This window comes from Ictidomys tridecemlineatus, chromosome 2, assembly GCF_052094955.1.
Source record: "Ictidomys tridecemlineatus isolate mIctTri1 chromosome 2, mIctTri1.hap1, whole genome shotgun sequence".
Classification (NCBI taxonomy): domain Eukaryota; kingdom Metazoa; phylum Chordata; class Mammalia; order Rodentia; family Sciuridae; genus Ictidomys; species Ictidomys tridecemlineatus.
Genome location: NC_135478.1, coordinates 41,295,405 through 41,321,960, shown reverse-complemented (window position 1 = coordinate 41,321,960; position 26,556 = coordinate 41,295,405). Strand labels below are relative to the sequence as shown.

The 26,556-nt window shown below is 36.5% G+C and overlaps 1 protein-coding gene across 1 annotated transcript in view; it reads right to left on the bottom strand.

Moving 5' to 3' along the window:
* Positions 1–9,113, bottom strand: part of Tbc1d5 (TBC1 domain family member 5) — a 507,456-nt gene extending 498,343 nt beyond the window's left edge. Inside the window, exon 1 of the mRNA XM_078038310.1 lies at positions 8,890–9,113. The gene's annotated coding sequence lies outside the window, so the exon portion shown is untranslated. The remainder of the gene's footprint in view (positions 1–8,889) is intronic.
* Positions 9,114–26,556: the final 17,443 nt, after the last annotated feature.

The window sequence follows — 26,556 nt, the reverse complement described above, 5'->3', positions numbered from 1 at the left end:
CATAGCAAGATTTAATGATATTAATTAATCACCACAAAAGATTTGTGAACAGGCCAGGTGTAGTGGCACACGCCTATAATCCTAGCAGCTCAAGAGGTAAGGGCAAGAGGATCAAGAGTTCAAAGCCAGCCTCAGCAACTTAGCAAGGCCCTAAGCAACTATGTGAGACCCTGTCTCAAAAATAAAAATGGGCTGGGGATGTAGCTCAGTGATTAAGTGCCCTTGGATTCAATCTCTGGTACCAAAAAAAAAAAAAAAAAAAAATCTGTAAACTGACCAAAAATCCAAAAGTTGAATAATATATTTGAAAAAAGCACTGTCAAACAATCTGTTCACCAAGAGTAAATTCACAACTAAGGATGAGGCTCAGTGGCAGAGCATTTACTTAGCATGCACACAGCCCTGGATTCATGCAAAAACAAAAACAAAAAAAAAATTTTCTAAGAACAAAATTATGTGACACTCAAAACTGCTTAGTTATACTCTCTCGTTTTTATTTATAATAAATGATTTATAATGACTCTAATATAAGTGTTTTCTTTACAGAGAATATTATTTTACACTTCTGTCTGCAACCATTCTTATTTCAATCAATCCTGATAGGCATTTTTGTTGTGTATAGAATTCTAGGTTGGCAAATTTTTCACAGCAATATAACTCCACTGTTTTCTGGCTTTCATTTCTAATCTTCAGCAGTCAGCTGTCAGTGTAACTGCTCAGCTACTCTGAGCATAATCTGTTGCTCTCCCACAACTTTTTAACACCGTCTTTGCTTCTGGTGTTCTCCATTTTACTAAGAAGTGTCTGTATTTACTTTAAGCTATTCTGCTTACAAGTCTTTAAGTTTCTCAAATTTACATTCTTCTATTTTCATCAGCTCTGAAAAATTCTCAATTATCTCTTCAAACACTGCCTCCACCTTTCCTACTATTTTGCCCTTCTGCTCTTGAAAAACTGATGAAGTATTGTTAAATTCTCAAACTATGTTTTCTATGAAAGAGGACACACATTTTTTAAAAAAATACATTTGCAATTTTTTTTTAGTTATAGATGGACACGTGCCTTTATTTTTTTTAATGTGTTGCTGTGAATTGAACCCAGTACCTCACATAAGCTAGGCAAGTGCTCTACCACTGAGCCACAACTCCAGCATGAGTTTACATATCTTAACCTCTTACTTTGGCCCATTCCCTTGTCTGTGATATTGTCTTCTCTCCTGTATTTAGTTTATTAAGTCTTACTTGTTTTTTAAAGCTTTTAACCACACCAAGTTTTTTTTCATTTCAATTATTGAGTTTTATTTTTCATTTCTAGAAGTATTCAGGTCTTTTCAAATGTATTAGGTTGCTTCTTCCTTAAAGATATTTTTCATCTTTTTAAACATAGTTGTTTTATAATGTGATAATGACAATATCTGAAGTTTTGAGGATATATTTCTAATAGTATTTCTGCTGCTTCTTAATCATGGTTCCTTTTTTCCTTGTGCAACTGGATATATTTTATCATGAGCTAAGTCTTTAGAAAGTTATTTGTAGGAATTTCCTGTGGCCCATGATAAAAACTTTTTAACCTCAGGCTTTTGATTTCCTTCTGCCAGGCACCTACTACCGCTTTAAATTCAAGCTTTGACAATTTGTGCAAATCCAGGAAAGGAAGGCCTGTGGTTATAACTACATAGGAATGAATAATATTTTTTTCAGGTTCTAAGCAACTGTTGGTGCAGTCTCCTGTGGGTAAGAGCATAAATTCTTGAGAGTTCCAGTGTTATAGGAATTTCCTATTAGACTTCTCTCTTTGGGCCAAAATGGGCTTTAAGTTGTATCTCCTAAGCCATGTGAGACCTTCACATCCAAAGGAAAATTGCCCTTGAGGGAAAAATGTTTTTATATGCTGCTTACTGTTCTGAATTCCTTCTTTCACAGATTTTGTTTGGCCATTTCTGTCATGTTATTTCTTAAGAAAAACATTTTATCCAGCATTTCTAATTGTTTTCAGAAAATTTTTCTGTCCACATATCCTGGCTGACCACATACTCTGTCTGCAACTTCAAAAGGCTTCAAAGACTAGGTTTGGTGGTGCACACCTGTAATCCCAGAGACTGATCCTGCTGGGGCAAGAGAATGGCAAGTTCAAAGGCAGCCTCAGCAACTAAGGAGGGCCCTAAGCAAAGAGTGAAACTCTCAGAATAAAAAATAAGACGACTTGGGGATGTAGCTCAATGGTAAAGCATCCCTATGTTCAATCCCTGGTACAGGGAAAAAAAAAAAAAAAGCTTCACAGTTCTATAGGTCAACCCTAAATTTCATTTTATAGAAATCTGTACAAATGAAACTACAAGGGACAGTCTATCTTTATCCAGTTTGATTCACTATCAAGGATAGAATCTTGCCAATCCTAACAGATCCTATTACAAAATTATTATTTAGAAAACTGGATAAGATTCTGTTCTGAAATTAATAGAGCCATGTATAATTGCTATGGAATTTACTGGTCTACTAATTCCCTAGCAATATGTAAACTATACAAAAATCCCATATTTGCAACCACTGGAAACTTAGGCAGAGTGGCAAAAGATGACAAAGAAGAACTGAGTTCAGTTTTATTTCTGCCAAGAAACAAAACTGTAAGGAATAATCAAAATACCAAGAATCACACACAAAGAAATAACCCCAATATTTATTAAACTGTACTAAACAAATCTAGATGACATGAATTATTTTGCTAGAAAATCTGAATTACTGAAATTGATCCAAGGAATGAAAATTACAATAACTAAAGAAAAAGCTAAGAAATTGCTTTAGTCAAATAGGCTAAATTTCAATTCATATTCTTTAAATTGTTTCAGAGCACAGCAAAAAAAGTTTCCCTGTTCTTTGATGAAACTAGTATAATACTAACTCTAAACCTGACAGAACACATAGGTAAAATGCATGCCTATTCTACTTACAAATATGGCTACAATCATCCACAAGAAAGTAATAACAAGTAAAAATCCTTATTAGAAAATATATTACAAACATGGTTTACTACAGAACATAAGAATTTGAAACTCGAAAACTATTAATTTGCCATGATAGCAAGACAAAAATGTTCTATCAAGAGAAGGCAAAAGAGGCATTTTATAACAGTAAACAACATTTCCTACCATTAAAATCAGGCACAAAACAAGAGGCCTGGCTGCCATCACTATTAATTAAAACTATCCTGAAAGTGGTAAGCCAAAAAAATTATATAAGCAAACAAAATAAAAGGTATAAATACTAGAAAGGGGTAATCAGCCACCAATGTTTACAGCTATTTTCTATTTGGAAAACCAAAGAGAACCAGAAAGACTATCAGAAATCAGGAGAATAAATATAGACCAGCCCCCCCAAAAAAAAAATTAGAAAGAATGAGTAAAGTCTGGCTCTACCCAGATATGATAATGCATTTAAAGCTAAAGGAAATTGTTACTGCTGGTAAAGAGACAGCTCAATGGAATAACACCAAAATTCCAAAAATAGACCCAAGAAGATTTGAGCATTTAAGAATAAAATTAGTGTTTCAAATCTGTGGTAAAAATACAAACTGTTCAATAAACAATGCTTTTTTCACAATTTGAAATGAATAAATTTGGATCTCTACATCCTGTGTGTACACACACACACACACACACACACACACACACACACACACACACATATTTCCAGATGGGTCAAAGATTCACATGTAAAAACATGAAACTAAAAATTTTCCCAATTGCAGTGGTATCAAGTGTTAAGTTTTATAATCTTGGGATAGAAAAATCTTTCCAACCTTATCCCAACACCAAAAAGCATAATAAAGTGTAATAGCTATTCTTAAGGATTTTAAAAAGTATAAGAGAAATTTTAAAATAAACTTAGAAATATTTATAATGTATAATAAGCAAAGACTTTTTAAAAATTTCCAATTTATGAAGAACTCTTGAAAATCAGTAGGGGAAAAAAGTGAACATCCCCAAAACTTAAGTTTAGGTATTAAAGAAATAAGAATAAAAGAATTTTATCAGTCTTTGCTGCCACACTGACCAAAAATAATGATTTAAAATACCAACTGGTAGCAAGGTTATGGGCAAATGAGTCCTCTCCTGTACTAAAAGCTATAGTATAAATTACCTTTCTATAAGGCAGTTTGACTGTAAGTATCAAAATCTAAATTATCCATAACCGGTAATACAATAATCCCAATTCTAGAAATATATTTGAAGTAGCAATATCAATGCATGAGAATTTATGAAAGACAAAATTAAAAGAACACTGATTACAAATTAGAAGCACAGGGTTGGGGTTTGTAGCTCAGCAGTAGAGCGCTGGCCTAACACGTGCAAGACCCTGATTCGATCCTCTGAACCACATAAAAAATAAATAAATAAAGGTATTATATCCAACTACAACTAAAAAGTAAAATATTTTTTTAAAAAATGTACAACTTCCATTCAGTTCATTCAGATAGCCTAATGTAGATATACTCAATGACACTAAAGATCCATAATATTTAGCACCTACATGACAGCATTAAGCATTTCATACATGCACACAATATTATACATACACACTCATTCATTTAATTCTCCAAACAATCCTGGGAGGTAGTTACTATCATTAAGACCATTTTAAAGATGAGAAATTGAGGCACTGTGAGGCTAAGTAACTGGATAGCATGGCATTAATACAGACATAACAAGAGAAATTGTGAAAATATTTACATAATTAATAACTAAAAATATAAATTAGAAGTCTTTCATTATTTAGACAGGCAACAAATGCTCCCTTGAGTTTACAAGTAATGATGTGGCCATTCAGCTGTGAAGTCCAGGAAGTACAGCAGACCAGGTATGGCCATGCACAGCATCAGGGTAAGAAATGAAAAAGCCAGCAAGTGACAGTGCAGCAAAGACAAAGCTACTCTAATTTTCAAAGAAAGAATTTGGACAACTGTGACCAACAATTAGTTTGTTTTCTTTGAGGGATTCAGGAGCATTCAACCACTGAGATACAGTCTTTTTTTTTATTTTATTTTATCCTGCTAAGTTGCTGACGGACTGGCTTTGAATTTGGTGCTCCTCCTACCTTGGCCTCCCAAGCTGCCACCTTACTTCTCAGCCTCTTTTTATTATTCAATTTGTATAATGTTTAATGTTACTAAACCATTGCACAGGCATTGTTTTTAAATGTTTGTATGACATCTGTAGAAAGATAAACATTTTCCTAAACATTTAATGTGTTTTTGAGAAAGCATTTTACACCTGAGATTTGTTTATACCAACTTCCTTCCCAAACTCACAATTGCCCCATTAATAGAGAAAATGGTGCTACTAAAAGCAGCCCACAGTTCCTCTCTTCCTACTCTCCCATTGCCTCCCATCCCACACCCATCAAAAAACTTAACATTTCTCAAGTTCAGTACACACACAGTAGGCACTGTTATCCTAGTCATCAATCCAAGCTGAACCCTCATTGCTATACAAAATTACATATAAGAGGTTGTGAGGGGAATGGGAAAATAAACAAGGAGAGAAATGAATTACAGTAGATGGAGTAGAGAGGGAAGATGTGAGGGAAGGGGAGGGGGGATAGTAGGGGATAGGAAAGGTAGCAGAATACAACAATTACTAATAGGGCATTATGTAAAATTGTGGATGTGTAACCGACGTGATTCTGCAGTCTGCATTTGGGGTAAAATTGGGAGTTCATAACCCACTTCAATCTAATGTATGAAATATGATATGTCAAGAGCTTTGTAATGTTGTGAACAACCAATAAAAAAAAAAAAGAAAAAAGAAAAAAAACAATCCAAGCTGAACAAAATGCCTTATCTCAGGTGTAAAAACAAGGAAGTTGAAGAAAGGATAGTATGTTAACATTTTTATGAAGTACAAATTATTCGACTTAAAAGATAATCTTTCATTCTGAGGTTGTCCTTACTTTTTCAGTATTAAAATATAATAATAGCCGGGCATGGTGGCACACACCTGTAATCCCAGCGACTCAGGAGATTGAGGCAGGAGGAATGCAAGTTAAAAGCCAGCCTCAGCAACTTAGGGAGGGCCTAAGCAACTTAGCAAGATGGGGTCTCAAAAAAATAAAACATGGATTTGGCTCAGTGATTAAGGCCCTTTTCCCCTCCCATGTGTGTGTATTAACCATTGCTTTTTATTGTTCTTACTGGCCAAAAAGCCAGTGACCAAGTCAATCCCTGTATCTAAACTCAGTCAACCACTAAAACCTAAATATTAGGATAAATAATATAGAAAAAATAGCATGTATGTGTGCATGTGTGGAGGAGCATAAAGGATTAAAAACTTGCAAAGTCAAAAGGAAGTACATAATTTACATTTAGCAATGAGGTAAAAACTAATTGACACTGATTCAGCAAAAAAAAAAAGCAGAATACAACTTTATAAATTTCAGTTTCTTATTCATAAAAGATTGTAAGCACTGATGATTTTCATTTTGGGTGGGATAAAACAAGAAATAAAACAATGATAACTTTTACTTTTAAAATGAAAGTGAAGGGGCTCAGTGGTAGAGTGCTTGCCTAGCATGTATCAGGCACTGGGTTTGATTCTCAGCACCTCATCTAAATAAATAAAGGTCCCTTGACAACTAAAAAAACTTTATAACAAAATAAAAAATGAAAGTGAAGCTCATAATTCTCAACAATACTAGAAAAATAATTTAAAACAATATCATTACTTTACTAAATAATAAGGCATCATAGAGAAGATTGTTATAAACAAAGATTCTGAAGTCAAACAGAGCCCAGCTGTGTATTAGCAATGTAAACCTAGGTATGCTACTTTACCCTGTTTCCATTTCCTTAAAGGTTGTGTTAAATGAGTTAAAATATGCAAAGTGCTTAGAGCAGTAGTTGGCACTTAGTAAGTGCTTTAAAAGTACGTTACATATATAATTTAATAACGTGAAGCAACAAAGGCAAAGTAATGACTAGAATGAAGATGATAAATATTATGGGACTAAAAGTAGTGGCTATTATACTTTCATAAAGTTCTTACAAAGTACTTAGCAAGTATAAGGCCCTGGGTTCAATCCCAGCACCATTAAAAAAAAGGAATCATTTTTATATACATAAAATATAGAAGGATCTGTGTGACCTTATACTTTTTATTTTATATTATTAAAATTAGAAAAAAAATCTGAATCCAGTTACAATACCCTCAATGACTGTTTACATTATATGCTTCCAAAGCTCAGAAATACACTACCCCAATTGAGTACACTACTGCATTTGAGAGACAGCAGAAATTACTTCTACCAATAAAAGAAATTTTCATATCAGCAATAACTCAGACACATGATTCCTTGCCTATACACTGACCAAACTCAGTTATTCATATCTGACCAAGTTTTCAGACAGCACACCAAGCTTCTATAGAGAAGAAGCAAACATCTGAGCACACAGAATAGGCATCAGCACTCCTTCAATTCCTCCCCTGGGATCCGGACTTGGCTTACTCTGCACAAGGGATTTTCTTAAGCAAGTTTTCTTAGTTCACCCTGTCATCTGACCCTTCTTCCAAGCCATGTCTACACCCAGGGTGGATTATTTACTTAAATACCACATCACTATATTTCTTAGACATCCTTAGTATTCAAGAATAGTTGTCTCCTCCAGCATTACCTTAGAAATGTAGAATATTAAGCTGCATCAACGATTTACTAAATTAGAATCTGCATTTTTAACAAGAGCTCCAAGTGATTCCTATGAACATTCAGGTTTGAGTACTGTTCTGACACTGCTGCAGATCGTTGTTATAATTAAGTGTTCGACTACATGTGAATTCAGAAATTTGGTATGGAAAAATCACCAATACATCTGAAAAGTCCAAAAACAAATAACCAATCTGAATTGGTTATAAATTTGACACTGACAAAGGTGTTCAGTGATTTTTCAGCAACGCTACATTTAATGACTCCTGCTTTTATTTTGTGCAATAGCCCAACACTAATAATGTACAAATTGGAGGGGTGGGGGGACTACATTTTGACGTAGGAAGACTACTACAAAGTGATAGAAATTTCAGAGCACTCGTAAGTTAAAATTTCGGGATTTACTACAATTCAGAGTTCATAAATACAACTCTGTCCAGAAAGTTATCTACAAGAAAGATAACATCTGAAAAATGCAAACTTGGAACAGTTCATATTCCCGGAACTACAACTATTTAGTAACTGGTACTAACCGTAACCTTAGGTCACGTGTAAGAAAAGAATTTTGTTTGGGAAGGCTGTTGCCAGAAAGGGGGGGAAAAAAATCGACTTTCACCCTCCTCAAAGTTTTTCCACATGTCCCAATGGATAGGCCTCAAACTTGCACGTTCTTACAGGTGAATAAGCTGAGGTCGTATTACAACAAACCAAGGAAAAGTTAAGGCAAGGTTTCTCTATTCCAAAAGCTGCATTTTAGAAGGCTGAAGGACTCCGGGCCCACTTCGCTTCCGGCCTGCGAAGGAAGCGTGCCGCCCAGGGCTGAAATGAACAAGGAAAATGACCAAGTAGGAAGTGAAGCCCTACTGCAGCCACCAAGCTCTGCCCTCTAGCAGGCTGGCCTTCCAGACTAGCCCCCGACCTCCCGCGGGAGGGAAGGCAGGCTGGCTGGAGGCAGCACCCCGCCCGCCCCGGAGCCGTGCGAGCCCCCGCCCGCCCCCCAGCTGCCTGCGGGAGGCGCACAGACGCGGGGCGGGCGGTAGCCGCCTGGGGCCTTCCCGAGACGGCGGCGGCGCGAGGGGAGGCAAGACCAGTCCTGAGAAGCCGGGGCGGGAGCGACTGCATGTGAGGGGCTGCACTGGAGAAGGCGGAGGGCTTGGGCTTTTTTACGATTATCATCATCATCATTATTTTGTTTTACCTGTGGCGCAGATGGGTTCCCCAGCTCCTATTCCCTGAATCCTCCTCCTCCCCTCCTCTTTCTGTCTTTCTCTCTCTCTCTCTCCCTTAGTCTGCCGGGAGCTCGCGGAACCTGCCGGGCCCAGCCCGACCTGAAAGAGAACAGGGCGGGAGGGGGTGGCGGCGGTGACCAGCGGCCACGTGACCACGCTCGCGCCGTAACGGCGGCCGTCTCCTGTAGCGCGCCCTCCCCGCGCTCCACCTCTAATAACCCCGCGGCCCGCGCGCCCGGAACGCTCATGCGCAGGCGCCTGCGCGGGCACCGGACGCGCTCGCTCACAGGGCCAGGTGTCAGGGGCCCAAGAGGCCGGAGTAGGTGGGGAGTGAGCCTGGGCCGGCCCTCCTCCCATCGGCCGGCTGCTAGGGCGCATGCGCGGGGCGCTTCCGCGCCCGTCTTCTAGCTGCTGGAGGTTGAGTCCGCAACTGTGTCTTCTTTCCAAGTTTGCACCCACCAGAACCTTCATAGGTTGGGACTGAGGAGGAGAGAAGTCAGCCCGTGGGACCCCTAAGACTTGGCGCCCCTGCCGAAAAATTTACATCTTCTTGTCCCATGTAAAGGACCTTCCCATTTGACGTTTTTCTGTAGCTGAGTAGTCCTCTGACCCAGGTCGTCTGTCATTCTGAAATTTATCCAAAGCTGCCGGACTCACTAGCACTCTGTGGAAACCTACTTTGTTATAAAACCCATAGAAGTATAAATGTCATAAAAGTTATTTTTTACAAGCCCACAGTGCTAAACTCAGGTTTTATCTTTTCCTCACAACCTAGAACTGAATCTTCAGCCCAGTAGTATCTCCCTAAAGGAATGATGACAGGTCACCTGAAAACAATCAATGTCTAAACCCTTGCCTTGTTGCCCTCGACCTCTGGTTAATCATGATTTAAGATTCCCTTCAGCTTGAGCACGTGGGACCCTGGTGTTTATTTCCCCAATATGAAAAGCCTTTGAGTGGTAATGCTAATTAGAGTGGTAAATGCTTCACCTAGTAAAAAAGATTTATGATCTTTTATTAGGCTATCTTTACAAAGAGCTCCAAAGGAAATTGATTCTGTTAGTTCCCGAAAAAGGAAACTAAGGCAAAGAAAGTTCAGATTTCCAAAAGTTAGCTACCTTGAGAGGAAGATGCCTGGGTGGGAGACCTTCCTTCATACACAAAGGCTCCACTTCACATAGGGATTTCCTCTTTTTCTGTCACCTTTCTTTCCGTTACAAAAACTAAGCAGGTTAAGTTAGAGCCTCTGGCTGGATTTAATCAGAGCTAATAAATAAAATGTATAAACTTCCTAATTGGATGTTCTGGCTAGACTAGTCATTGTTATCATTAGACTGGTGGATACTAACCTGATGATGTTCAAGAAAAGAGACTAGCAACAAAACCCTAGGAAATGTTGGGATGTATGCTTAGGAAAAAAACAGGCACAGACAGCCCCAATTTATTTTTTTGATGGTGCAAAATCTACTTGCATTCTGTAGAAACTAGTTTGAATTTCAGTCTTCACCAGACTAATGATAAGTGATATGATTATCTTGGTACTGGGCAGCAACAGCCAGCTGTAGTTCTGTCAACCATATGATCATGAAGGTAAACAACCAATGTTCTATAGTGTACCTAGTGGACTTTCTTCTCTGGCCTCCAAAACTTTTCTCACCCCAGATCCTCATCACCTCTTTCCTGAACTACTAAGGATTGAGCCGGTTCTAGGTCACAAGGAAAAGTCAGTCACTCAAGCACCCAGGTTACCTTATCAGTTTATTAGGCAAAAAAGTGAGATGTGGGGAATCAGCCCAGTCATCCCCCATTACCTCTATCCTGGTGCTTCTCAGACTGGGAAGCCCAGTTAGACCTCATAGAGTGCAACTACAGTGACCCTTTGACCACAACAATAGCTCTAGACACCTATCTTCTCTCTGGCTTCCTACTTCTTATTCCCCAAGAAACAAACTGAAGGGTCTATTAGATCCCAGTTGATACAGAGCACCCCATGAGGCAGAGGGTGGCCAGCAATCTAATCTTGGAAAAAGACACTAAAGCAATACAGCTGATAATTAGTAACCCTATAAAATATAAATATTGTATAAAATTCATCTCAAATTATGCTACTTATAATACAGTTCAGGTACTTAAGGTAGAAGAATTAAATTTGAAGCAACATCAGCATTCTTAAAAAAATGAAAATTGTTGCACTTGTTTTTACAGCTACTTGTGTGCTCATTGATTCTCGGCTTCAACATCTAAGTGTATTCTTTGTCTTGGGGCATGGCACAAAGTGAAACACAAGAAAATGAAATGTTCTCTAGGAAAGGTGAAAGCTGAGGGGGACAGCCCTTGACAAGACTGGTTTTCCTCTAGAACTCTACCTAAGTGAACACAGCCTGCCTCACCCAGGCTAGGCCACCATCCATATCCCTTCTCCCAGCTCTTTTCTCCCCTATGCCACTGGATTTGCTCAGACAATTTAGCCATCTTCAGATCCTGGAATTACCACAGTTGCCTGGACTAACATAATAATCCTGCAGTATGGCATTGCCAGTGCGAACCGAGAGGGTTGTGGTAAGAATGGGTTATGTGTGGGACTGGAATCAAGGATCATCTCCTTTGCTATCTGTTATGGCACCCGTGGAAGTAGCCCACTCAGATCTCCCAGAGTCATCCATTAAAATGCAGCTAATCCCAAGTAGAGAGAACAAACTAAAGCCTTTCACCATTAAGAAAATAAGATTGTTTAAAACTTATTTTAACTATAAATTTGATTAAGATTATAATAAAGATTGTGATTATAATAATAAAATTACTACATTTTTAGGGTATTCCCTATTCTGTGTTCTTGTAGAAGATGCTTTTGGAAACTTTTTTTCCAGTTTGTAATAAAAACTATTAACCATCATCCTTAATTACCTCTTCTTTCTCCCTACTCCTATTCTTCCATGAAGGACTTGAAACAAACCAGGCCAATCAACTTCTCTTTCTAAAAAAGTTGAGAAATCGGATTAAAAGGCAACTAGTCAATCTTTGTATGTTGTTGGAATGGTAAAACCCAAGAGAGTAAACCACATTATCAGCAAGGTCTAACCAATAGAAACCATTTATTTATTATACAGGGAATTTAATACAGGGAATGAGTTACACAGGTGATGGACCCAAAGAAGCAATGGGGGTTTTTAGAGATTAGTAACAGGAGGAGGAACCATATCACCCCTTTGCTGACAAGATACAAGAAGATACCACGTTACTGGTGGTCCTGGAATGGGGTCATCCAAGGCAATAAATACATAGTCTGGTTTTATGCAGAGAAAACTATTTAAGGTAGTTTTTAGCACAGCAAGCACTTGTAAGGTTTACCCACCCTTCACCACCAATCTTAAGGAATAGAAGAAAGTCAGTTTCCTAAATAAGAGTCACAGTTATCTGGCAAATGGAGAAGAGGTGTTTGGCAGGAAAAACAATATATGTTTGCTATGCTCCTTCTGCTAGATACCCAGAGCATGTGTATACCTTTCTTCTAATATATAATTTCAAAACAATCTCACCTAATATAAAGTAACTATTTACTAATCCTGTAATTAAAGAATGACTATTAATAATACTCAATCATTCCAACATTGATCATTAGGTTTTTGGCTTTAAAGTCATTTTAACTCTCATACTAGTCATGGAAAATAAAATGATATTATTTAGCAAGCCTACCAAAAATTACACTAAAACCAGAAATTGATTTGTATGTAGTGTCTGCATACCTATGTGTGATAGACTGCTGGCTTCTCCTCCCTTCCAAATCTATTTTTCTCTTCTTCCATTGGAATTGAGTTTCAGCTGGGCACACGGCCATCCATCTGGAGGCTACATTTTCCATTTCCCCTCATGGCTGGGTGTGGCCACGCAACTCCATTTTCATCCATGGAGCATAAGAGAAAGCAACGTGTACGTTTTCAGCATTGCTTGCTTAAAAGAAAATTGCTCACCCTATGCTACCTCTCCTTCTCCATTCCTGCCCCCTGAAATAGACATGGTGGTGACCCAGCTCCCAATGTGCACGGCCTGACAGAGCAACCAGATGGAAGGAAACTGGATTTCTGGATTGCTCTGTGGAAAACTGCCTACCGGAACTAGACTGCTCCATTACACCTTTAATTAGAGAGGAATAACTTATGCTTTATTTAAGCCACTAAAATTTTAAACTTTACCCTACTTAACACAATATATGAGGCATTGTATTCTGTTAACTAATATGTGGAAATATCATGAGAAACTAGATCAGTTTTTGAAACATAAATCCATTTGTCCTTAAAAGAAATGATGTCAACATTTTAGATACCTGAGGAATGCCAAATGCCTTGATACTACCAGCTCCTTTTTTCATGCCATCATGCTTTTAATTATCACCAGGGAAACATGCTCAGTTGCTCTTGAAGACATTAAAAGGCAGGATAAATGCACAGACTCAGTAGTAGAATTGCCCAAGTTCAATCCTAGCTGTCTTTATTTGCTTATGATAAAACCTGAACTAAGGCACTACATTACTTATCCTTTGTGGTTTCAGATTTGTCTGTGAGATGGGGGTAATAATAGTCCCTAAGGTGTTAGGTTGTTGTAAGCATTATATGAGACAGTCTCCTATAACACATTTAACATATGGTAACCATTCAATTAAAAAATAGATATTATTATCATCTTGGAGTCTTGATCAGAAAAGAAAATCTGCATGAAGAGCAAATTATTCTTCGTATTACAATAATGATTGAAAAATCAATGTTTAGACACTTGAAATAGCAAATTCTGGACTTGACTTTGAACATCAAAAAAACAAAGATATTTTTGCTGTATTTCCCAAACATTTATTATGATATACCCACTAATATGCCTAAATGGTAGTAAAAGGAATGTCTTCACTTATGTTCCAAAAGTACCATATCTCGAAGCTTTACCCTAGAAGGAGAAAGAACTCTTAGGAGGGACACTATCAGCATTGGTTTTCAACAGTTTTATGGAAGGACATAGGGCTCATGATCACAATTAAGTATGTAAAATCATTTCCTTGAAATATTTGTTCTCTATGATTGCAATTATTTCCTACTGAATTATATTTTCCTTCATCAGCTGTATAGATGGTTCCTTAATAAACAATTTCAATGTTGATTTTATAGTGTCTTTATACCATATGAGACCCCTAAGTCTTTTTCAGGTACAGGATTAAAATATGCTAAGAAAAGCATATGTAAGCAATGTGGATTATATCATTTAGTTCATATTTCTATTAAAGTGTTCATCTCATTGTGTTTTGAGCAGCTACTTTAATGTCTAACATCCCATAGACCATGAGCTCCTCAAGGGCAAGCAATGTGTCTTATTTACCTCTGAATACTTAGTGTTTTAAGAAGTGCTTTGCATTGGTAGGTAGTCAATAAATGTTTGGAATAAATAAAATAAATAAGTATCACTGTGTGGAAATCATCAACTCAATTGTTGAACAGTGTGTGATTTATCTATTGCAATGTAACAAATCACCACACATTTACCTGCTTAAAACAACAACATACAATTATAATTCACAGTTTCTGCAGGTCAAAAGTCTGCACGAGGCTTAACAAGGTTTGTTGCCTGGGATCTCTCCTCGTGTTTGCAATCAAGCCGTCATCTGAGGTTAGAACCTAACTCAGGTCTTGATTGGAGAATGATTTGTTTCCAGGCTCACATGGTTGAGAGCAGAAGTTCTTCTAGTTACAGAACTGAGGGCCTCAGTTTCTTACAGTCTATTGGCTGGAAGCTGCCCACAGTTTCTTACCACCTGAGCCTCACCACACAGAAGCTTGCTTCATCAAAGCAGAGTGAGAAAGAGAGATTTGTAGAAAGACAGACAATATATATTACATAATGTAATTATGGAAGTGACATCCTAATCACCATTACAATATAGAAGTAAGTAACTGGTCCCTTCCACCTTAAAAGGAGATTATTACATAGGGCATATGTACCAAGAGGCAGGGATAAATAATGGCTGTCTTAGAGCCTTTCTGCCACAGATATGAGTATTTATAAATAAGATATGAATGCATAGTCCACTAGGATGAAGAAACTTGATTAGATTCACATGCTGATTCAAGAGAATAACTAGATGCTTATTCAAATGTGTAATGCTTCAAAACATAAGAGGAAGAGGGCATCAATAGAGTCCTTTCAATTTGAGTGGATGTTACAACTCGTTAACAGAAATAGTTGAACCCCCCAAACCACCAGCCAGTTTTGTTAAGCTGAATGCCCATCTAGAAATCCTTTAAAGAGGTGACTGAAATATGAACATCAAAGGTATGCAACATCTGTCTGATACCCTGGAAAATTTACAGCAAAAATGTCTCAATTGGTCCTTGGCATGTTCTGGTTGATTCCATCCATTGGAATACTCAGCCAAAAACACTACGCATGCACAAAAGAAGACAAATGCATAAAAACTAACAATAGGAAAGATATTAATTAGCTATTGTTGCAACAATGCTGCATAACAAAAAACCCAATATCCCAATGACTTGCAAAAACAAACATTTATTTTTCTCATTCAGAATTCATAGGTTGGCTGTAGTTCATATGGTCTTGCTTAGGCCTGGCTGGGCCAAATTAAGCTAGGCTGGACTCCAGACTTTGGGTTGGGTTCAGTTTTGTTCCACATGTATTCTTTATTTTGGGACCAGCAGCTGCACATGGCACATTTGTGATCTGCTCATAGCAGATGACAGAAGTACAGATGACCAAGTAGAAACATTTGGTCTCCTAAGGCTTTGGCTCAAAATTGGCACTCTGTAACTTTTGCCCACATTCTGTTGGCTTAAGCAAGTCACTCCACCAATATCAATATGATGTGGAAATATATTCTGCTGAATTTAGTGGGAGGCAATGAGAAGTCCCATGACAGAGGACATTGTTAATAATTCCAATATATGAAGGGACTGCCGAAAGGGAATAATAAGCAAAGATAGCAAGCAGAGATAACCAAACATAGACGCTGGTCAAGATGCTGATCAAGGAACTCCTTGATTGCTGCTTTAAAAGAATAAGCCACAACACCATGAAACTCAAAACGCAGGCCATGCATTGGTGCAGCATTGTGCTACTTTGATATGCAATCTTCTATAAAATATAAAATCTACTTTATAGTAATATAATAAAGGTAAAGATCTTACAAGCACAGGAGCCTTAAAAATTATGGTTCCCACAGCAAATATAACATAGGCTTTTGCACCCATGTACTATAAAGACAGAAGAAGTCCTAACTATAAACAGTAATGGGAAATCATGCATATTCAGAGATGAAGGTGGTGAAAGAGTTATGAGCTCAGTTAGAAAAATTACTTGGGGAATTTTATCTTATGGACAAAGCCTCAAGTAATATACAGCATAATACAGTGAACGTTTTAATAGGTGCCTGGGTAAAGTAATTTTCTTCTATTTAAAAAGGCTGCAGTGTTGTAATCCAAATAAAAGGAAACACATTTACTTATTTCCTTAGATTTATTATGGACAATACTGATATTTTATTCTCGTGTTTTTGTTTTAGATTTCAATAGTTTTCTTTAATTTATGACTCTTTGTTGGAACCCATTTCCTTATAAATGAGTCGGCCTGAGGACATGGCAAACTGACATTTTTTTCTGTGTTTACTTTTTAATTCATCAAATCCTCCAATTATCATCTGTTTTCAATTATTTAATAATTGTTTACCTGTACAGTTAAAATGGATTTATATGAAGTTACTTACAGCTTGCCTCTCAATTCAGCTATTTGTAGGGCATTAAATAGTACATGATAATTAATTAATTAATTAATTAATTAATTAATTGAATTTAACATTTAATTTGCACATTGAAACACCAGAAGTTGAAACACTATTCTATCAAAAATACTTAGAGAACATAATGCTATTCCTTCAAATATAATGCTATTCCTTCCAAATTCTGTAGTGTCATAATAAGTGTCACATATGTAGCCAACTCCCCCTGATATCAAATTATCAATTCATTTATGTATGCCTTAAGACATGAACAGATGCATTCCTGAAAAACTGGAGTAGAGCTAAATTCCATATATCAAACTATTCTCTAATTTAACTTTCATATCTTGTATTAAAATATTGAAGGTAAGGCAAAAGCTTTTAAAAGCATGTCTACAATTTGGGGTCACAACCGGGCAATCTAGAGATGTCTGAGAGGCTGTCTATGACTTCCTATTAAAAGGCACACAAGGATACAGAAAAGGAAAAAACTGGCATATGGAACTGTGAACCTAAGTGAAGAAAGACAAGTTACTAACGGTGGAATTTTAACTAATTGCTGCTGCAACCAGAAAGGCCAATCAAGCAGGTTCCAGCAAGGGAATATGGGGGATTAGAAAAATAAAGACTCACAGATGCAGATTTGGAAGATAAAATAGCTGGGATCAGGTGGAGTGCTGCTCTCTGATGGAGAAGCAGATCTATCTAAAGAGCTACACCAGAAATCTTTATTTATATATGTCTCATTATTTATATATGTCTCTTTATCCGGTTAAATTCTATACAAACCTTATTCTTTGTACTCAGAAAGTTACAGAGCTAGAAACATTTATGTAGCTTTTCCACAGTTGTAGGAGCTTTGTGTAGCTCTTAAGAAAGTTGATTGTTTAAAGTTACTGTTAAGCAGGCAGCTTCAGAAGTAGTGGAGCTGGTGTAACATTGTGGCTGTCTAGCAGGAGAGCTCCTCTATTCCCAGAAACTATGTGCCTGAAATCAAGGTCAAAGCTGATAAGATTCTTGTGCAGGGCCTTCTCATGCAGACCATTGCCACAGCAGCTAGGCATCCTGCACAGGAACATTCCTAGGCACTAGGCTTGCCACAGCCATGAGTGAGCAAGACCCCAATTGCAGACACCACTCTCCCATTTCTGTCACTGCTCTCCACAAACTGCCTTATTGATGATGGACTGAAAACATACTTAAGCTACCTTCCATGAGTTTCTCCCGCTGAAACAATGCAAGACAGATGATATAAAAATCCAAGAAAAGGGCTAGGGTTGTAGCTTAGTGGTAGAGCACTTGCCTAACACATGTGAGACACTGGGTTCAATCCTCAGCATTACATAAAAATCAATAGATGAAATAAAGAGACTGTGTCCATATACAGCAAAGAAAAATGTTTTTTAAAAAAATCCAACCGGGCGAGGTGGCACACACCTGTAACCCCAGCAGCACAGGAGGCTGAGACAAGAGGATCACAAGTTCAAAGACAGCCTCAGCAACAATGAGGCACTAAGAAACTCAGTGAGACCCTGTCTCTAAACAAAATACAAAATGGGACTGAGGCTGTGGCTCAGTGATTGAGTGCCCCTGAGTTCAATCCCTGGTACCTTCCCCCCTCAAAAAAAAAAATCAAGAAAATTTTGCTATATCCTCATTGTCTATCTTGAATTCCAGTGTGCAGGTACTTTTCAAATAATAAACACAGCAACTGACCCAACAGGGGCTAAAGTTCTTTCACTCACTTTGTCTTTCCTCCCTCTAATCTCATTAATATCTATCTCTTGATACATTCAGAAGCACATCAGAAAGAGTGGTAAGTCAACAGAGATGAGTTAAATTTTAGGAATCTTAGTTACCTAAGTGCTAAAATGGGAGATGGGAAGGGAATGAGGAAGACTAACTGCTAGATAAATAGATTTTGTTCAAAGAATTACAAACTGCTTAGAGAAATCAATGTTGATAGCAAGAGGAAAATGCAACATTAGACCAGAAGAAACAGCTATATGTCTATATGTATTCAGCTGTATATCTGTATAGATACACATATACATGTATAAATATCAGATATATACTGGAATTGAATCCCCAGCTTCCTGCATGCCAAGCACACTATCTACCACTATACCCCCAAATCCCAATAGATATATATTATTATTATAGGGCAACATTTCTGGATGGGGGCACTGTTAAGCTTTGAAGGAAAAATAGTCTTCTTTCTTGTGTGAGACAGTTAGCTTCACTTGCCTTGGGCATCTAATTCAGGTAGTACCCTTGTGTTCCAGTTATTAATGTAGGTAACAAAGAACCCTGGCATAGAAGAACGATCATTTTGCTTTGCTCATAAATTTTATGGATCAGGAATTGGACAGTAGACGTTAAAGATAATTTGTCCCTTCTTGCCTCCTTCTGGGACTCAGCTGGAAAAACATAAAGGCTGGGAGTAATCCATTTCTGGAGGCTAGAATCATCTAAATGCTCCTTCAGTCATATATTTGCAGTTTGGCAAGGAGAACTCAAAGACTGGAACTGTCCATCAGTGCATCTACATGGGTCCTCAGCATGTGACTTTGCTCTATCACAGCATGGCAGCTACAGAGCTCTGAGTACAAGTGTTCCAGGCAACAAAGTAAAAGCTTCATGACCTTTTCTGACCCTACCTGAAAATTATGCGGCATCACTCTAGCCTAAAGGTGGATCTAAGCATGCTTAGACTTGAGGTTAGTGGCAAATCTATTTTTCAATGGGAAGACTATCAAGGACAGTATTGGTCCGTGTTTAGAAAATTATAACTGCCATAACCTGTCACTGGGACAATTTGTATTCAATTTCTAAGCCATAAATTTACCATAAATTTGACCACTTAGACAAGTAGTAAAGTAGGTCAAAAACTGGGCACATATTTTTCTAGTTTAAAATCCAGGTGTTGGCATCTGCTTTCCTTGTTGAGGCACTAGGGCATAATCTGCCTCCTGCTCATTGGGATTTTGGGCAGAATCCAAGTCCTTGCAGTTGTAGAACCAAGGTCTTCATTTTCTTGCTAGTTGTCAGCTAAAGGCTGCTACCAGATTTTAAAGGCCAAGCACATTTATTGGCTTGTGATCATCTTCCTCATTCCTCAAAGCCAACAACAGCAGTTTGAGTCATTCTCCCTCGAAATCTCTCTGATCCTTCTTTTGTGATCATGTCTTTCTTTGACCACAGCAAAGTAACATAATCACAAACCAACATAATCACAAGTTACAAGAATTAGTATGGTCATCTCTGCAGGGGCAGGAGGAACATTGTTCAGCTTGCCTGTGTATTATACAACCTATTCTCTCTACCCACATTTTTAAATTCTTCTGGTAACAATTCTATCCCTGGTTGATACGCATTGTATCAGAGATTTTGTATATTGACTTAGGGTTTGGGTTTAGATCTGAGAATAGTCAATGACACTTAATTCACCCTGTCTGTTGGCAAACTCTGGCTCAAACAATAAGTTCTCCAAATTCCAAAAGGAAAACAGAAAAAAAATTCAGCTTGGGGGTGTATGAAACAATACTGTAGCATATGGAAAAAGAAATACTACATTTTTATATTCAAAGAAAGATCATGGCTCTGGAAAAAAATGTCGCTAAGAAACACATTAAAGTTTTATAATATGTCTGCTTGAAATCATGAAAATATGCCCAAGGACATGGCTTTTTTGTGAACAGAACAGATATGATAAGACTGACATAAAGATAACTATGAAAAGAAACTGATTGAAATGAGCAAAAGTAGTAGAAAAACCCAAAATATATGAAAGTCAAGTTGAAATCTGCATAGAAAGGAATAAAGAGTGGAATTTGGTACAGCAAAAATAATAGACCGGTAATGTAGATGAAACAATTGAGAAACTATCCTAAAATGTATTATGAAGAATTAAGAAATTTTTTCGTTTTCCGTATCAGGAACTCTATTTATTCTGGTCAATGAATCCTCCTTTGATCTAAGACTATTCAAGTGTGGTCTTCCACTTACATCCAAGAGTGTTGATAATTTGAATACCATAATTATTAAGGATAATTTAGTAAATATGATGTCAGAATTTGTGCTCCAGAAGCAGAAATGGTAACTTTTCAAGTGACTATGGAATAATGTTACATTTAACTAATTTTTCTTTTTATAAGAGGCAGAATAAATTTACTGACTCTGATCATTGCCATTTGATCCTTCTATATATGTTTATGCATTTTTGTGTAAATATATTATACTTTACTGTAAAAAACTCACCCTCCCCCTTAAAAGAGAAAAAGGAAATACTCAACCCTAGAAGCTGGGATAGGATAGAAATAAGGAATTAATTAAGATAAAAACAAAGAATAATTAATAAAAGGATTGAGAAATTCATAAGATATTTCTTTGAAAAAAGCTAGAATATAAAGAAATGTTAGTGTTGATAGGATCAAATCAGATGGAAATGTTTTATGTAAAAAACTACTATGGTGCATGCCTGTAATCCCAGTGGTTTGGGAGGCTGAGGAATAGTGAGGCACTAAGCAACTCAGTGAGACCCTGTCTCTAAATAAAATACAAAATAGGGCTGGGGATGTGGCTTAAGGGTTGAGTGCCCAGAGTTCAATCCCTGGTACCAAATAAATAATAAACAAATAAACTATCCAATTTTATAAAACAAACATAACTTTGATACCAAACCTATATCAATACACAATTTTACTTATGTCATAATATAAAAATCATATATAATATGCTAATAAGTTATATTAAAGCTATATTAAAACAATTACCTGCCATGATTTAGTTGTATTTAGCCTCATAATACAAAAGTGCTATAATATTAGAAAACTGTATATTTATATATGCATGTGTATATATGTATGATGTTATTAGGAGAAACCAAAAGAATTCATTATAACATTAGTAGAGGCAGAAAAATTTACTTAATAAAATAAACATTTCATGGGGGTAAAAAGATGGTGGAATGAGATGGATATTATTACCCTAAGTACATGTATGAAGACATGAATGGTGTGAATATACTTTATATACAACCAGAGATATGAAAAATTGTGCTCTAGGGCTGGGGTTGTTACTCAGTGGCAGAGTGCTTGCCTAGCATGTGTGAGGCACTGGGTTCGATTCTCAACACCATGTATCAATAAATTAAAAAATAAATAAAGGTCCACTGACAACTAAAAAATTTTTTTAAATTGTGTTCTATATGTGTAATATGAATTTTTTTATATTTATTTTTTAGTTGGACACAATATCTTTATTTATTTTTATGTGGTGCCGAGGATCGAACCCAGGGCCTCGCATGTGCTAGGCAAGCGCTCTACCACTAAGCCACAACCCCAGCCCCTGTAATATGAATTATAATGTATTTTGCTGTCATATATAACAAATTAGAATAAATAATAAGTAAATAAATTAAATAAAATGAAAATTCACTCCTGATAGAAGCTCTGAGTGAATCATGAATAAAATTATATTTCTTTAATAATTAAATTAAATGATAGCCCAAATTATTCTAAGTAACAAATGCTATAATTCTGTTTACCAAAACATAATTGAACATTTGTTCCTTTTGGAAAAATTATTTAAATTTAGCTACGGTCAGTGCAAAGTGAGAGTGAGGTAGGGAGATTTAATTAGGTTGTCATTTCACAGAGCACTATAATAACTTTTAGGTAGATTAAAAAATTAAAAGGAAAAAAGAAACATTAAAAGATTAGAAGAATTAATTAATTAATTAATCCTGGGTAAGGGCACTTTAAGCATAAAAGCAGCTTAAGAAATCACAAAAGATTAATGGATTCAATTCCATTAAAATTGAAATTTGGATAACAGGACAGTTAAAAAAATAAGGGCAAATGCAAATTCAGGACCATATTTCCAACAAAATAGCAAAGGGTTTATCTACTTAGTCAACAAAGAGCTCTTACAAAGCAATAAAAGAAATACTGATATTCCAGTAGGAAAAATAAGAAATAGGAATGAAACAACTCACAGAAGAATTATAAAGAATCCTTAAACTTATGAAAATGTAAATTAAAGCAAAATATAAATACCCTTTTTTGTCTCACAAATAAGCAAAGATTAATCAAAGATAATACTCATTGCTGGTAAATATGTGCTAAAAGACACTATAAATTGGTTACAAATGATGTACATTAAGGAATTTATAAAAATTCACACTTTTGGACTCAGTAATTTTATTTCTAGTTATCTATCCAGAAGAAGTAATTGGCAATATAGATAAAGATTTTGTAGAAAGTTATTCATCAGAGGATTATAATAAACAAATAATTGGAAATAAATGTCAAATCATAGGGAAATGATTAATTAGATATTATATATCTATGAAATGGAATACTATGTGCGCATTACAAAGAATTATATAGATTATATACTGCATAAAATTTTAATATAATTTTATATAACATAGTAGGAAAATCTAGGAAACAACTGCCAAAATCTTTACAGTGGATATGTCTGAGTGATGGGTTAGAGACAGACAATTTCAACAACATTACTCTTTTCTGGTTTCCAATTTTTTTTTCTTTGTACTCAGGCCTGAAACCAGGGGCACTTAACCACTAAGCCACATCACCAGCCCTTTTTATTTTTTATTTTGAGACAGGGTGTTGCTAAGTTCCTTGGGATCTTGCTAAGTTATTGAGGCAGATTTTGAACTCATGATCCTCCTGCCTCAGCCTCCAGAGCAGCTGGGATTACAGGTGAGTGCTACCACACCCAGCTAGTTTTCAATTTTTCTACAGTGAACATATATTATTTTTATAATCAGAAAAAAGTGATTTTTTATTGGTCTGTAAGAACAAACCATTCCACTTGTCGATTATTGTGCAGCAAGTTAAACTCTTCAGCTTGCATTTTCATCCTTGATAATGGCTAATAAAAAGTGTCTTCTTTAATTTTAAGGTTACTAAATACTCCCAAGTTAAAATTTCTTCTGACTATTTTCTGGGGCAAACTTTTGTTGTTGTTGTTGTTTCAGAAGAGCTTTTATTTAGTTAGTTTTTAAGAATTCCAGCTTTAAAAAGATTAAAACAGTGGCATTATTCACAATAGCCAAAAGATGTAACCAACTTAAGGGTCCATCTACAGATGAGTAAATAAAACAAAACAAAACATGATATAGACACACCCATCTTAGAAAGGAAAGAAAAATTGGCAAATATAACATGGATGGATCTTGAGGACAAAATGCTAAATGAAATAAGTCAGTCACAAAAATACTACAGATTGCACTTACATGAGGTCCCTGAGTAGTCAGATTCATAGAGAGAGAAGGTAGAAAGGTAATTGCCAGGGAAGGGTTGGGGGGGCCTGGCCAGGGAACTGAGGTCTGACAGGTCCAGTTCTGATTTTGACACTATAGAGTTCTGGAGTTGGGTTGCACAGCATGAATGTACTTGACACTACCGAATTGTACATTTTATGTTATGTCGATTTTACCATGATTTTTTAAAGAAAAGATTAAAACAGAGAGACAAAGAGGACAGGAAGCAAGAACAAAAGGCTGTATCTAGCACAGGCAAGGTGGTACATATTGCACCACTAGCAGAACCTTAGAACTGGGCCAGTGGGACCTTACCTTTGATTACTGCAAATCTTCATTTACTAAATTTGTTCCTTGCTTTATTAATTCCGTGAGATGAAAACACTGCATATCAAGTTGTCACCGACTAATGGATACTTGAATAACATGTACAAACCCACAAGGAAATACGCTTTCTTAAAGCCACATTCTTTTGGGGGCTCTTAATTTGGAGATCAGCACAGTGAAGAAGTGGTTCCTGAATGGCTGTGTGTGAGAGTGTGTGTGTGAGTGTGTGTGTGTGTGTGTAGGGGGCATTTTTATTTTACTGAAAATTTCCATGTGTAGTGAACATGTCCCTTTGCTATTAGCAGATTTCCAAAGGGACCCCTGACTTGAGAGCCACCATCAGGAGGAGCGTTCCATTTGTGATTGGCCTAGTAACTTCCACTGCAATTTATATATGGTGCCCACATATTTCAGATACCTTTCTAAGAATATCTAAAAAGGTTTTCTACCTCAGGATTTTATGGACATAGAAGATTAAGAGTGATTGATCCTTCACCACTGAAAGTTCATGATGTATATTTTCTTCCATCTTTACCCGTGCTTGAATACATAGAACAAACAGGAATTATCTGTTTTAATCCAATCCAATACAGATTCTTCTGGTTTCTGCTATTCTAGATCTATTGATACATATTTTTTTTTTCTGTGTGTATTCGAAACTATTCTTGTCTTGCTTGGATTTGTGCTAGAATGTAACCTTTCTTTAAAAAAAAACCAAGACTTTCATTTGTGACTATTCCCCTCATCTTTGATTAGGTGCTTGTTCAATAATTGCTTTAGAATGTTAGTTTTAATTTGTCTTAGCAGTGATCCACAGTTAAAAATATTCTTTATAGTATTACCCATTATAAAATTCTCTAACATAGATGTATATAAATAAAAATCTCACAAAATAATATCCTGATAGCATATGGTGCACTCTGATATATTCTATCCTATTCCTTTCTATTTGCTTTATTTATGAAAATAATTACTAGTCATGACCTTCTGAATCAGTGGTTCTCAAAATTACCTACACATTAAAAGCACTTATAATACTTCAAAAAATATAGATAACTGAGTCTATCCTTCAGCTCCTGTCCCTTCCCACCATCAAGGTCTCTGATTTAATTGGTTGGGAAAAAAAACCATGGGCATTGGGATGCTATAAAGCAACCCTAGAAATTCTAAGGTGCAGCCAGTGAGAGAACCACAGATTTAAAGTGATTGCACAATCCCCTCTTAGGTGTCATCCCCCAATTTGAAACACTGTTTAAAATGTTCTCTTTGAATATTGTTCGATGCTGTAGTGATTCTTAGAAGTTCATATTAGTTTTATTTTATTACTTTTAACAGAAACTTTCTCTTTATTATGTATTCAAATGCACCCCACAAAAGACTGAGGCTTACACTTGGTTCTGTACTTTCAGACTTGGATAAGCTCACTTGAAATATGTTGATTAGACCTATGCTTCTCAAACTTTCATCTCAAATTTTGATATGGATGGGAATTACCTGCCATCCTTGTTATAAGGAAGATTCTGATCCAGGATCACTGGGATGGGGTTTGAGATCAGCATTTCTAATGAGTTCCCAAACAAAGCCAACGATGCTGGTCCATGAACCACACTTTGAGTAGCAAGGTACCAGTCAAAGATGTTTCAGCTTTTCTTTCTGTTCAGCTCCTTCTCTATCCTCTGGTCAGCTGTTTTATGTGCTTTTTTCTCTTTGTTACTTACCATCTTGCATAAACCTTGACAAGAGAAACAGTATTTTGCTTCCTTCCCATTGGAAAGATAAGTGACCTCCTGACTGGGGCTCTACATGACAAGGAATCCTCCTGTCCATCCCTAATGGGCAGTTCTGTAAACATTATAAACGTTAGGCATCATATTAGTAACATTCGCTTTGCTATGGTAGTTTGAGTAGGTATCACTGATTCAGTGTCTCAAAATGTGCAGGTAACACACACACATATACATGCATGTATGTGTATCTACTTGTAATAAATTTTCACATTGTAAGTATTCTTTTGTAATCATTTAAACTGGGGAATGTTTCTGTAATGTGATATTTGTGCCTGTAGTTGGAACTATTTTACATTAAAAGTGTTTAGTTACAAGCCTGACCTATTTACTAGTATATATACACTTTGAGGCTTAGGACTATCCTTGCATTATCTAAGAGCCTAGAAGGTACTCAGTGAATGTTTTTTGGATTGAATAATGGCCATAAGAATTATTAATAACATGTTAATTCTCAGTAGTGCCGCCT